Source organism: Cervus elaphus, chromosome 23 (assembly GCF_910594005.1).
Source record: "Cervus elaphus chromosome 23, mCerEla1.1, whole genome shotgun sequence".
NCBI lineage: Eukaryota > Metazoa > Chordata > Mammalia > Artiodactyla > Cervidae > Cervus > Cervus elaphus.
The window spans coordinates 10,681,511-10,689,970 of NC_057837.1; the positions used below are offsets into that span (position 1 = coordinate 10,681,511).

The window sequence follows — 8,460 nt, forward strand, 5'->3', positions numbered from 1 at the left end:
AGAATATTGAGTAGAATTCTCTATGATATACTGTATGTCCTTGCTGGTTATCAGTTTTATGTATTGCTGTTGTAGTTCAGTCACTTCCAATCCTTTGTGATCCCATGGACTGCAGCATGCCAGGCTTCCCTGTCCTTCACCATCTCCTGGAGTTTTTGCTCAAACTCATGTCCATTGAATTGGTGATGTCACCCAACCGTCTCGTCTTCTGTCATCCACTTCTCCTACTGCCTTCAATCTTTCCCAGGATCGGGGTCTTTCCTAATGATTTGGCTCTTTGCATCAAGTGCCCTAAGTGATGGAGCTTCAGCTTCAGCATCAGTCCTTCCAATGAATACTTAAAATTGATTTCCTTTAGGATTGACTGGTTTGATCTCCTTGTGCTCTAAGGGACTCTCAAGAGTCTCTCCAACCGTGCAGTTCAAAAGCACCAATTCTAAAAAAAAAAAAAACAAAAAAAAAAAAACACCAATTCTTTGGTGTTCAACCTTCTTTACAGTTCAACAATCACATCCATATGTGACTACTGCAAAATCACAGTTCAGTTCAGTTCAGTGGCTCAGTCGTGTCCGACGCTTGATGACCCCATGGACTGCAGCACACCAGGCTTCCCTGTCCATCACCGGCTCCCAGAGCTTGCTCAGACTCATGTCCATCGAGTCAGCGATGCCATCCAACCATCTCTTCCTCTGTCATCCCCTTCTCCTGCCTTCAGTCTCTCTCAGCATCAGGGTCTTTTCCAGTGAGTCAGTTCTTCGCCTCACATGGCCAGAGTATTGGAGTTTCAGATTCAGCATCAGGCCTTCCAATGAATATTCAGGACTGATTTCCTTTAGAATGAACTGGCTGGATCATCTTGCAGTCCAAGAGACTCTCAAGAGTCGTCTCCAACACCACAGTTCAAAAGCATCAATTCTTCAGTACTCAGCTTTCCTGGTGGTCCAACTCTCACATCCATCCATGATAACCAGAAAACCCATAGCTTTGACTGGACGGAGCTTTGTCGACAAAATAATGTCTCTGCTTTTCAGTAGGCTGTCAAGGCTGGTCATAACTTTTCTTCCAAGGAGCAAGCATCTTTTTATTTCATGGCTGCAGTCACCATCTGCAGTGATTTTGGAGCCCAAGAAAATAAAGTCTATCACTGCTTCCACTGTTTCCCCATCTATTTGCCATGAAGTGATTGAACCGAATGCCATGATCTTAGTTTTTTGGACGTTGAGTTTTGATCAACTTTTTCACTCTCACTTTCATCACGAGGCTCTTTAGTTCTTCACTTTCTGCCGTAAGGGTGGTGTCATCTGTGTATCTGAGGTTACTGACATTTCTCAAGGCAATCGTGATTCCAACGTGTGCTCTCTCCAGTCTGGCATTTTGCATGATGTACTCTGCCTATAAGTTCAGTAAGCACGGTGACAATATACAGTCTTGATGTACTCCTTTCCCAGTTTGGAACATTGAGGTGCTTGCATTTTTTTGAATTATGGTTTTCTCTGGATATGTGCCCAGGAGTGGGATTGCTGAATCATATGGCAGGTCTATATTAGTTTTTAAACAAACTTCCATAGAGTTCTCCACAGTGGGTGTACCTAGTTACATTCCATAAGGAATGTATAGGAGGGTTCCCTTTTCTCCACACTCTCTCCAGCATTTATTATTTGTAGATTTTTTGATGGTGGCTATTCTGATTGGTGTGAAATGATACCTCATTGTAGTATTTCTGCATTTCTCTAATTATTAGTGATGTGGAGCATCCTTTCTGAGCATCCTTTCATGTGCTTTTTGCTCATCTGTCGGTATTCTATAGAGAAAAGTCTATTTAGATCTTACACTCACTTATTGATTGGGTTGTTTGTATTTTGATAGTTAGCTCCTTGAGCTGTTTGAATATTTTGGAGATTAATCCTTTGTCATTTGCATCATTTCCAAATATTGTCCCTCATTCTCTGGGTTTTCTTCTGTCTTGTTTATGATTACCTGTGCTGTGCAGAAGCAACGTTTAATTAGATCCCATTGGCTTATTTTTATTTTCATTACTCTAAGAGGTGGGTCACAGAAGATACTTCGGTGATTTATGTCAGACTGTGCTCTGCCTATGTTCTCCTCTAAGAGTTTTGTGGGGTCTGTCCTTATACTTAGGTCTTTAATTTATTTTGAGTTTATTTTCGTGTATGGTGTTAGGGAGTATTCTAATTTCATTCTTATGCTTGTAGCTGTCCATTTTTATCAGCAGCACTTATTGAAGAGGCTGTCTTTTCTCCACTATATAGTTTTGCCTCCTTTGTCCTAGATTACTTGACTGTAGGTGCATTGGTTTCTCTCTGGACTTTGTATCTTGTTCCATTGCTCTGTGCAATATATTTCTGTTTTTGTGCCAGTACCAGTGTCTTGATTACTTTAGCTTGTAGTATAGTCTAAAGTCAGGGAACCTGATTCTGTCAGCTCTTGCTTTTCTTTCTCAAGATTGTTTGGCTATTTGGGGTCTTTTGTTTCCATTCACACTGTAAAACTTTTTGTTCTAGTTCTGTGAAACACACCATTGGTAAGGTGATGCATTCAATCTGCAGATTGCTTTGGGTAGTATAGTTATTTTGACAGTAGGAAACAATTTGTTGACGGTGGTTCTAGGTGGTTCTAGAAAAGGACAGCATCTTAAACCATTCATATAGTCTGTCTGCGACCCTTTCCTTTGCTGCATTTTTTGTGTGATGTGGGTCAAACCGAGAAGCAGACAGGAAACAGCTGCCTCTCCTGGCATGCTGTAACGTGGAATGTGGAAATGTGAGTCAGACACAGAGACGGCCCAGTGAAGCGGCACCTGAACACAGAGCTGGCATGGGGATGCATGCTTCTGCTTCTGAGGAAGATTGTACAGTAAAGAGTGGAAGTCAGAAACACAGTTCAGAAGAAATGGTAAAGTGAAAATATTGTAGAAAAACCTACAAAAAGAATAAAACCTTGGAGACCAAAGAGAAAGGAGAGCTGAAAGGAGCAAGAGACCAGGGAACATGGATTACAGGACTGGCGGGGAACTCCAGGAGGTAAGATCCTATTCGTCTATTTCTTGTAGTTCTAATAATAGCAATTGAATTTCAGATGAATATCATACAAGTAGAGGACAAGAAAAAATACACCAAGTCATCTGGAATCAATTCAATGGAATTCTTCATTTCATGGGATTCTATATACTTTTTATATATTATATCTTACATATCACTTACCTACTATATTTTATATATGTTTACTTTTAATGTGTATATATAAATGACAGTGTCAAGTGGTAAGTTTAGAATTTTAGTGATATCAAAGAGAGAGTTGCAGGAATTTAGGAGAAGTTGCATGGATGTGAGTCAGTGTGGTCGGGAGAGGACAGCTCTGGGAGGGGCTGGGACATGGCCTGGGCCCTGAATAATGGGGAATTAACAGAATATTTGAGGTGAACAGAATTTGCTTCCTATGATAGTTGTTAAGCAAGGACATTATGAAGATCCGTAAACCTACAGTAAAGATGCAGAGTGGCGGAGCATGGCCAGCGATTAAAAGAATAATCTTGTTAATGACCTTCAGAGGAGTTATAAAGGGTGAGAAGCCTGATGTTCCAGACTCAGCAATATCATCTCCTTGTTTTGTCAGTGTTCTGGTGCCAATTGTACCATTTTTTTAAAAGAACAATTAATAAGTTGGTAAATGGTAGGAAAGCTTGACATATTTATTGTATATAACCTGTTCTTCACAGATCCATATTTATTTCGTCCAGCTGCTTTTAAAAGTTAAAGTTGTCTACACATGAAGGGCGTAGAGAGTTAACATCTTCAGAAGAGGATCAGGACAATTTGAAACTAAAGGAGGAAGATTGGTCTAATTAAAAGCTAGACTAATAAAGAGAGCGGTATTCCTCAAGACTTATGCTTGGACATATTATTTTTAGCTATAGTTTGCCTATCTCATTACATGAAAAAAAAAAAATTGAATCTCATTACTTTGTTTTCTTTACTCAGCTCTTCTTACCAGCATCCTACTGAAGCATTGAAAACAAAACATTTAGGCCGATTTCGTCCAGGAGTTTTCACTGAGCATGTAGAGAAGGGGTGTTACTGCCTCATACCACACTAGGTGGGAAAGAAGATCTACTCTGCAACCAGCCTGTTGGTTTTTTTTCCTTTGTAGTCAATTTTTAGTTTTTCTTCAACCTGTTTTATATTGTACTATAGCCTATTAGCAAGATTGAGATAGCTTCAGGTGCACAGCTGAGGGACTCAGCCATACATACACCTGTACCCATTCCCTGGGGCACCGTTCACAATAGCCAAGACATGGAAACAACATCAATGTCTGCCAACAGAGGAATGAATAAAGAAGACGAGGTACATGTATACAATGGAATGTTACTCAGCCACAACAAAGAACAAATAGTGCCATATGCAGCAACATGATGGACCTAGAGGCTCTCATACTAAGTCAGAGAAAGACAAGCACCATTACTGACATCATTTATGTACAGAATCTCATCTAAAATATGATACAAATGAACCTACCTACAAAATAGAAACACTCACAGATTTCAAAAACAAATTCAGGATTACCAAATGGGAAATGTGGTTGGGGAGGGATACTTAGGAACTTGGGATTAACATACACTTATATAAAATAGATAGCCAACAAGGAACTACTGTATAGCACAAGAAACTCAATATTCTGTAATAATCTACATTGGTAAAGAATCTGAAAAAGAATGGATATATGTATAACTAAATCATTTTGTTGTACATTTGAAACTAACACAGCATTGGAAATCAGCTATACTTCAATAAAATGAAAAAAAAATTTTTTTTAAGTAGGTTCTTCTAAATTAGAATTCAAGGCCAAAATGACATCTGAAAAATCCCAGATATTTGGAAACTAAAGTAACGTACAAAGCAATGAAAGATTAGAACACATTTAGAATTGACTGCAAATGAAAATATTAAAATTTGTGGGGGTGGAGTGAAAGCAGTACTTGGGGGGAAATTGATAGCAGTACGTAACCGGATTATAAAAGAGGTAGGCAAGAAAACTGGAATGCATTGCCATGCCCTCCTCGAGGAGATCTTCCTGACCCAGGGATCAAACTCGCGTCTCTTACATCTCCTGCATTGTCAGGTGGATTCTTTACCACTGAGCCACCTGGGAATCCCATGTAAGAGGTATACATGTTATTTAACTTCGGTTTTTCTCTTGGTAATCTGTCTTTTATTACAGAAGGTGGGGGGTACCAAGAACCTAGAAGGGCAGAGGAAAAATTGTTTTCCTGCTCAAGCACATGCAGTGGAACACGACTCAACCATGAAAGGAACAAACCATCAACCCTTGAAAGACATGGATAAATCTTACATGCATGTTGCTAAGTGGAAGAATTCAGTCTGAAGGGACTGCATACAGTATGACCCTATTTATGACATCCTAGGAAAGGCAAAGCTACATAGATGATATGTAGGTCAGGCTATGGGGGTTTGAAGTATTCCATGTGATACATTAGGATGGATACCTGTCATTGGGCATTTGTCTTAGCTCATCATTTTGTATAGCCCTTGGGAGTTAATCTGTTCAAATTTAGTTATATAGGATATAGGAGAGTCGCAGGATTGAATACAAAATGTGACAGAATCTATCCATATTAGAAATGTATGGAAAATAAACCCACTGTAGGGGGTGGGTTAGAGGAAGGCATGGCAACCTACTCCAGTATCCTTGCCTGAAGAATCCCAGAGGACAGAGGAGCCTGGAGGGTTACAGTCCATGGAGTCACAAAGAGTCAAACAGAACTGAGTGACTAAACACAGCACAGAGGACGGGGCAAAAGTTGCTGACCTAAGTATACTTTGGAAATAAACAAAACCTGTAGACTAAAAGCAAAATCAGTTCAGTTCAGTTGCTGAGTCGTGTCCAACTCTTCACGACCCCACGGACCACAGCACGCCAGCCCTACCTAACCATCACCACCTCCCAGACAATACTCAAACTAATCTCCATTGAGTCAGTGATGCCATCCAACCATCTCATCCTCTGTCGTCCCCTTCCCCTCCTGCCCCTCAGTCTTTCCCAGGACCAATGAGTTGGCTCTTTGCATCAGGTGGCCAACGTATTGGAGTTTCAGCTTCAACATCAGTCCTTCCAATGAACACTCAGGACTGATTTCCTTTAGGATGGACTGGTTGGATCTCCTTGTAGTCCAAGGGACTCTCAAGAGTCTTCTCCAACACCACAGTTCAAAAGCATCAGTTTTTTGGCTACTGGAAAAACCATAGCCTTGTCAAAATGGACCTTTGTTGACAAAGTAATGTCTCTGCTTTTTAATATGCTGTCTAGCTTGGTCATAATTTTTCTTCCAAGGAGTAAGTGTCTTTTAATTTCAAGGCTGCAGTCAACATCTGCAGTGATTTTGGAGCCCCCCAAAATAAAGTCAGCCACTGTTTCCACTGTTTCCCCATCTATTTGCCATGAAGTGTTGGGACCAGATGCCATGATCTTAGTTTTCTGAATGTTGAGTTTCAAGCCAACTTTTTCACTCTCCTCTTTCACTTTCATCAAGAGGCTCTTTAGTTCTTCTTTACCTTCTGCCATAAGGGTGGAGTCATATGCATATCTGAGGTTATTGATATTCTTCCTGGCAATCTTCATTCCAGCTTGTGCCTTATCCAGTCCAGAGCTTCTCATGATGTACTCTGCATATAAGTTCAATAAGCAGGGTGACAATATACAGGCCTGAGCTACTCCTTTTCCTATTTGGAACCAGTCTGTATTTCCATGTCCAGTTTTGACTGTTGCTCCCTGACCTGCATACAGATTTCTCAATAGACAGGTCATGTGGTCTGCTATTCCCATCTCTTTCAGAATTTTCCACAGTTTATTGTGATCCACACAGTCAAAGGCTCTGGCATAGTCAATAAAGCAAAAATAGATATTTTTCTGGAACTCTCTTGCTTTTTCGATGATCTAGGTGATGTTGGCAATTTGATCTCTGGTTCCTCTGCCTTTTCTAAAACCAGCTTGAACATCTGGAAGTTCACAGTTCACATATTGCTGAAGCCTGGCTTGGGGAATTTTGAGCATTACTTTACTAGCGTGTGAGATGAGTGCAATTGTGTGGTCATTTGTGCATTCTTTGGCATTGCCTTTCTTAGGGATTGGAATGAAAACTGACCTTTTCCAGTCCTGTAGCCACTCCTGAGTTTTCCAAATTTGCTGGCATATTGAGTGCAGCACTTTCACAGGATCATCTTTCAGGATTTGAACTAACTCAACTGCAATTCCATCACCTCCACTAGCTTTATTCACAGTGATGCTTCCTTAAGGCCCACTTGACTTCACATTCCAGGATGTCTAGCTCTAGGTGAGTGGTCACACCATCATGATTATCTGGGTCGCAAAGACCTTCTTTTTTGTTCAATTCTTCTGTGTATTCTTGCCACCTCTTCTGAATATCTTCTGCTTCTGTTAGGTCCATACCATTTGTGTCCTTTACTGAGCCTATCTTTGCAGGAAATGTTCCCTTGGTATCTCTAATTTGGTTGAAGAGATCTCAAGTCTTTCCCATTCTGTTGTTTTCCTCTATTTCTTTGCATTGACCACTGAGGAAGGCTTTATTATCTCTCCTTGCTATTCTTTGGAACTCTGCATTCAGATAGGTATATTTTTTCTTTTCTTCCTTGCCTTTTGCTTCTCTTCTTTGCACAGCTATTTCTTAGGCCTCCTCAGACAACCATTTTTTTTTTTTTTAATTTTTTTTCTTGGAAATGGTCTTGATCACAGTCTCCTGTACTGTACTGTTAAAGGACCCCAGGTCCTTTAATGGACCGGAACCTGGTGGTACGGAGTCAACGATAAGAAAGTAAAAGAGAAAAAGAGAGAGAGAGAGACAAAAAAGACCCAGGGACCTAAGCTCTGATGGAGCAAAGGTGCTTTAATGATTTTTCTATGAGTGTATATAAGCTGTGGTACAAGAAACTTCTTTCGGGAATGATAGAGATCAGAAAGCCAAAGTACAGCAACCGTTACCAAGGGAACAAGGGGTAATGTTAGTCACAAGGTCAGGAGACAATCCATATCTCAAGAAAGGGGAAGGAGACTAAGCAGTTTTGTCCTAAAGAGAATGTTTACTAAAGGAGACCCAAGCCTGCCTCACACAATGACCTCAGTCCCTGGGAGCAGCGTGCTGTTCCACTTGAAGAGGGACAAAGGACTCATGAGAGACAGCACGTAGGAATCCTCCCGTCAAACATTCCCTGACAATTCCCCCTTATTTATTTATAATATTTGTAAGAAGAGTTCTGACCATCAGAGTTTGTTCAGTTTTGACAATCTTTGCATGAAGGCAACAGTAGACAACAAATATAATTGTTAAGACAATCACCAAAATTATAGTTCTAGACGCAATGCTATGAGTAAGGCTTTGAAACCATCCATGTGGGTCTAGCCCAGATA

The 8,460-nt window shown here is 40.4% G+C and overlaps 2 protein-coding genes across 10 annotated transcripts in view; one reads left to right on the forward strand and one right to left on the reverse strand.

The window, feature by feature from the left end:
- The window catches only part of LOC122682154 (ninein-like protein), a 705,741-nt gene that overhangs the window by 411,050 nt on the left and 286,231 nt on the right, over window positions 1-8,460 (forward strand). The window lies entirely within an intron of this gene.
- LOC122682160 (ankyrin repeat domain-containing protein 26-like) overlaps window positions 1-8,460 on the reverse strand; it is a 371,465-nt gene that overhangs the window by 27,355 nt on the left and 335,650 nt on the right. The gene's annotated exons all lie outside the window — the stretch shown is intronic.